This window comes from Condylura cristata, unplaced genomic scaffold (genome assembly GCF_000260355.1).
Source record: "Condylura cristata isolate star-nosed mole 26May11 unplaced genomic scaffold, ConCri1.0 scaffold00002, whole genome shotgun sequence".
Classification (NCBI taxonomy): Eukaryota; Metazoa; Chordata; class Mammalia; order Eulipotyphla; family Talpidae; genus Condylura; species Condylura cristata.
This window is the reverse complement of record NW_004567103.1, coordinates 48,113,122-48,119,502: the sequence shown is the minus strand read 5'-3', so window position 1 is coordinate 48,119,502 and position 6,381 is coordinate 48,113,122.

Below are 6,381 nucleotides of genomic sequence, written 5' to 3'. Positions count from 1 at the left end.
AACACTACTTGTGGAAGAGATTCTTTCCCCCATTTGATTTTTGTTGTCACAAATTGACCATGTAAGTGGGTTAATTTCTGGGTTCTTTCATTTCCATTGATTTGTTCCGTTTTTATACCAATTCCATACTCCCTTGACTACTTTTATAGTATAGTATGAAATCAGAATATGATGTCTCCAGCTTTGTACTTCTCAATACAGCTTTTCTTTGTGGTTATATACAAATTTGGAGATTTTTTCCCCTCCTGCAGAATTGGAGTTTTGATAATGTTGTATTGACTCTGTAGATTGCCTTGGGTAATTTTATTCAAATTTGCTTCAAGTCCTTTAATTTGTTTAGCTCTACTTTTTTTCATTATGTCATGGTTCATTTTTGGACAATATTTGATGTCTCCCCCAAGATATAGTCCCTATAGTTTATCCACCACCATATTACCCATGGTCCATCATCATAGTCCTTGTACTCATCCCAGTTTTGACTCCTCTCTCCCCTCCTGGATGCCTCATATCTGTGGTTAACTTGCAAGTTTTTTTTTTTTTTTCTAATCCTTTATTTTTCCTACATTCCAGCTACACATGAAACTATCTGATACTTATTTTTTCCTTCTTATTTTGCTTAGCATAATCTCTTCCAGCTCTATCCATGTTTCTACAAATAGTATGAATTTATCATTTTGATCACTGAGTAGTAGCCCATTGTTTATATGTCATGCATGTCCTTATGCGATCACCTGTTTCGGCATTTAGATTGTTTCCATATCTTGGCTAACCACAGCTTTCTGGAGTAGCGAGTAGGAATTTCCTACCAGTCACCATAATGTGGACATTGTAACAATACTGATTCATCTAATCCATTACCAAGAAATATATTTCCATTTACTTCATTTTATTTCATCAGTGTATTATACTTGCACAGATCTTTCACTTTCTTGGTTAAATTTAGTCCTCAGTATTTTTATTCCTCTTGAAAACACTGTATATGGGATTGGTTTTTTCTCTCGCATAGTTCATTTTTTTGTATAGACATGCAGCAGATTTTGGCGTATTGATTTTGTTTCCTGAATCTTTACTGTGTTCATTGAATAACACTTAAGGTTTTCTATTTATAAAATCATATCACCCACAAATAGTGACAGTTATACTTTTTCTTTCCAATTTGGATGCCTTTTCTTTTTCCTAGTTACTGTGGCTAGGACTTCTGCAGTATATTGAATAAAAGTCATTTAGCTATTTCCTGTTGAACATAATGTTCACTACACACAGAGAATGTTACATCTGTTATATACACTTTGGTGAGAATTTTATCATAAATGGATGTTGGATTTTGTCAAATGCTTTTTTACATCTTTGAGAGATCATGGGATTTCCTATCCTTCAATTTGTTAATGTGGTGGTGGTGTAAATGTTGAACCATTTTTGCATCCCTGGAATGAATCCCACTTTATCATGATGTGTGATTCCTATAATGTATCATTGGAAATGGCTTGTTAATATTTTCTTGTGAATTCACCCATCTTCATCAGGAATATTGACATATAACTTTTTTATTTTTTAGAGATTTACATATATAAGAACTGGGGTACAGGCCAGAGGTGTGGGGGTAGAGAAGACAGAGTGGGGAGCAGAACAGGCAGATCTACTGAAATACACCCCTGAACGGGAGCAGCAAATTATACAGGGGAAGTCTTCTATGCCATTTGGGTTAGTTCCCTGCCTGATGGGGGATCCAACTCATGCTCTAGCTCTAGCTCTAGCGGCTCTCAATGCTTTGATAGGCCTGTGTCTTTAACCCCTGCACCACCAGGGGTTAGAAAAAAGCATAACTTGCTTTTTCTGTGTGGTGAGTTTGTTTGGTCTGTGTGCCAGTGTAATGCTGGCTTTGCAAAATGAGTTTGGAAGAATTTGAGAAGTATGAGTTTAGGGTTTCTTTGACTATTTGGTAGAATTGCTCAGTGAATCCATCTGGCCATGATATTTTATTTTGGGTGTAGTTTTTGTTTATAAATTCAATTTCCTTACTGGTGTTTTATTTGGAATTTCTGTATCTTCTGATTCAGTCTTAGAAGATTGGCTCATAATTGTTCATAGGAATTTTTTATGATCCTTTGCCTTTCTGTTGTATAAATGGTAATTTCTCTTTCTGGCTTTGTGTCTTCTTTTCAATGGTCTGTTTGCTAAACGTGAATTTTATGCATTGTGCTGGTGTCAATGTCTTTATTTCTGTCAATATTTACTTTATATAATGTTCCTGTGTTGGGTGCATAAATATTTACAACTGTTACATGTCTTGTTGGATTGATCCCACTGTCAATATACAGTGTCTCTTTCTCTTAATGAAGTCCTTTAGTAGAAAAGGTGGCTATACTACTATACTTTTCATTTCATGTCCACCTACATGGGGAAATTTTTCCCCATCTCTTCAATTTCACTATTTATCTTTATAACTAAAATAGATCTCTTGTAGGCAACTAAGGTGAGCATTGTTTTTTTAACCCCTTCCGTCACTCCCATGTTTCTGGAAAGGATAGTTGAGTCCATTTACATTTACAGTGATTATTGGCAGGTATGTATTGATTACCAATTTGTTTGTTGCTTTTGTTTTTGTACTTCCTCTCTGCTGCTGTGGCTTAATGGTTCACTATGGCTTGATAGCTTCGTTTAGTGTTAGTGTTCAGGTTCATTTTTTTCCATTATAGGTTTTTGCCAGTGGTTAAAGTTTATGTATAGAACACCCTAATATGCTACATTCTATTTTAAGTTTAACTTAATTTTGAGTTCATTCTAAGTCAAATTTGAACTGCATTTCTACTACTTTTCCCATGTATTATAATTTTGATGTCGCATTTCAGTCTTTTGTGTGTGTACATCTTAGTACTATGGTTTTAGTTACTACTTTTCTCTTTTAAAATTTATGCTAGCTTAATAAGTAGTTAATGCACTACTTATGCAATATATATATATATATACTTTTATTGTGATTTCTTTTCTCATGTTTTCTCGTTTCAATTTGCATGCATTTATTTTCAGCATTAATATTTCTCATAAAGGTAGATTGGTCTGTTTGGATGAGCGCCACTGGTTTATTTTCAGGTTCACTTACCCATTTTAATGTTTCATGAACTTTTGGCTTATCTGGAAAAGATTTGATCTTTCCTTCAATTGTGAGTTATAACCATGTTCGGTACAATAATATTGAGTGATGTTCTTCTGTTGAGTTTCTGATGAAATGTCTGCTTACAGGAGCCGTTATATGATACTTCTTATTGTTTTTAATATTCTTTATTCTTAACTTCTAACATTCTGATTATAATGTTGTGGTGTGGTTTTCTTTGTGCACATCTTATCTGGAAATTTGTTATTTGTACCTGGATATCTGTTTCCATCCCTAAAATGGGTATACTTTCAGCCATTATTTCTATAAAGAAGTTTTCTACCCTTTTCTCTCTCTTCTATGTGAGACTCCTATGTTTACACCTAATAATGTTCCATAGGTCCATTAAACTATCTTTGGTAGATTTTTTTTCATTCTTTACCTTTGTTTTTGGTCTGTTTGGATGAGCCCCACTCACTGGTTTATTGTCAGGCTCACTTATCCATTCTTGTTTCATCTGTTCTGTTGTTGAACCCCTCAGTTTGGTTGTTCAATTCTGTGACTTCTATTTGATGCTTTCTTATCTTTTCCACCACTTTGTTGAAGTTCTCACTTTGCTCACCCATTCTCCTCCTCAGCGTGATGAGCATATTTATAACTGTTACTGTGAATTCTATTTATATTAGATTGTTTCTACCCATTTGTTAATGTTTTTTTTTTTTCCTGTTTTATCTTACTCTTTCACTGAAGCTTGTTCCTTTTTATTTACCTTACCTCTCTGGTCCTATGTATTAGGTAAGACAATCGTCTCTCCCAGGCTGTGTAGGTGTTGAACCTGTTGACTTTGTTCATTATTTTTTGTTGTTGTTGGTTGTTTCTCACATGTTTATGGTTATCTGTGCAGCTTGGTTTATTCATGGTCGTTTAGGCAGCTTGATTTATTCTTGATTGCTCTCCTTTGTTGAATATGTGTCAACACCAAGAAGAGATCCTTTTAGCACTCTGGTTTCAGGCCTATTGGAGACCAGGCCTTCAGGTATCATCTAATTCTAAAGTGTGCTGAGTACGTCTAGTTCCGTGGAGCAGCAGTCATAAGCTCTGTTGGTCTTCAGACCCAATGACATGCAGATGTTCTACTGGGAAAAGCTGCAATAATCAGGGTTATATTTGTGTGTATGATCTCTTTTCAGTTCTGAAAGGTAGGTGAACAATAGCTTGGCCAGAGGAAGGCACAGAAAGGACTCCCCAAGCTTGTTCCTTGAGGGTGCCTCCTGGTTCAGAACTGATGTGCTAGGCTGATATAGGTGGTGTAGCAGGTCCACTGGCTAGAGCAAGATACATTACAGTGCTGACCTCCAGCTTGACTCCAGTAAGGTAGAATACATGTGCAAAAATGCTGCCTAGGGCTCCCCCTGGAGGCACAACAGGTTAAAGCACCACACTGTGAAGCTCTCAGAAGCCACTGCTGTGCATGTATTCAATCCCCAGCCAGGGAGCTGACTCACATGGCGTGGCAGACCTCTCCTGACCTGCCTGATGCTCCTCTCAGCAGTGCATTTCAGTAAATTTGCCTGTTCTGCTCCCCACTCTGCCTCTGGGGAATCCTCTCACCCACCACACCTCTGACCTGTACCCTAGTTCTGTAAGCATAAACAAATAAATATTTTTTAAAAAGCTTCCTGACACTGCCTTCATACCTGGAGAACATTCCAAAAGGCTGTACCCCCCCCCCACTGACCCATGTTCTGTGATAATAACTCATTCATATATGACTTAAGGGTTTTATTAATGACTAAATTCATGCAGAGCAAGTGACTGGACACTTGCCCTTCAGTGGAATCTATTCCATGCCCCCTTGGGTCTCCTGGTTATAAGTATATTGGCTTTTAAATTGGGTTTTTGGGGGGACCTCCTCTGTCCTGTGCAGGTACCGAGAGTTGGGGTTTTCTGAAGTAGGGCAGGGAACATTCACCCCTGAGGGAGAAGCTCTGTATTTGTGAGATCCCTCCCAACTTTGAGCCACTGTGCTAGGGTTCTTGGAGAGATTTGTCTGCGCCTTGCCTACCAGTCTCACAGGAGCCCTTCTATCCTTTGAAGTAAAAATTAGCCAGCAGCACCTCTACATCAACTTTAAATAGAACTTCTCTGTATTAGTTGTAGATATTGGTGGCAGGAGTTGAGCTCAGGGTTTCCCTATCCTTCATCCTCCATGTGAAATCAATTTTGTATTAGTAACTTTATACTCCAAATTAAAGAATCCCCTATTTCAAGCTTTCTACACATCAGAAACTCTAAAACCTGAATTTGCTGTCCCAGAGGCACCTCCTCAGGGTATGTTAGAAATGCTTTGGTGTCAGTGTGACTGGGTTCCTTTTCCCTCCATCAGATAATAGCTGGCTATTCTTGGAGAAGTTACTTCAGGCCCCTGTACCAGCTAATCTGTGTTTGTAAAATGCAGGTAGTGAAAAAGATTCCCTAGCATAATTGTAAAGATCACATAAGGTGAATTAGAATCCTGGGTATAGTCCTTGGCTTAGAATAAACTGGTGAAAAAAAAAATGTACCATGTATTTAATATAGGGTAGTGGTCTGATAATAAAATGTTAGAACCAGATATGCCGACATTGAAATTCCTGCTTCATATTCTAATACTTACTGTTTTATCTTGGATAGCTTAGCCTTTCTGTGTCTTAGTTTTCTCATCTTCAGGATAGTATAATAAAATCTATGCAGAAGAATTAAGACTAAATGAGCTGATACAAAGCACTTACTAAGTGACTGCTTTTGGTTGCAAGTAACAAACATTCAAGACAGCTTTAAACAGTGGCTTTTAAACATTTTGGTGACAACCCATAATAAGAAATAGATTTTGCACTATCACTTAGTGCATTATTACCATGCCATGAATCAAACTTGATGTTTGTGTCTAAGAGTCACCTATTGTTCTAGAATGGGAAGACAAGCGCTGTTTCTGAATCTGGGCCTTTCCAATAATATGCGCAGAGCTGACCTGCCAGTGCATCACATGCTTATACTTTTGCTCAATCCTCCATTTAACTTTGATCCAGTAATTTCCTTTTCTCAGGATTCCTTAATTTTGGAAAGAGGAGAGAAAAAAATATTCAGGTGGATAAAAAATCTACCCAACTGTATTCCATTTTACTGATCTTTTTGAACTTAAAGTTACCAACCGCATCTAAATCCTGCTGCCAGAGTTGTTCAATACCAAACTGTTCAATGGGGTGGAGGCTGGCGTAGAGTACTCTCCATACCAATTTTTTAAAAAGAAG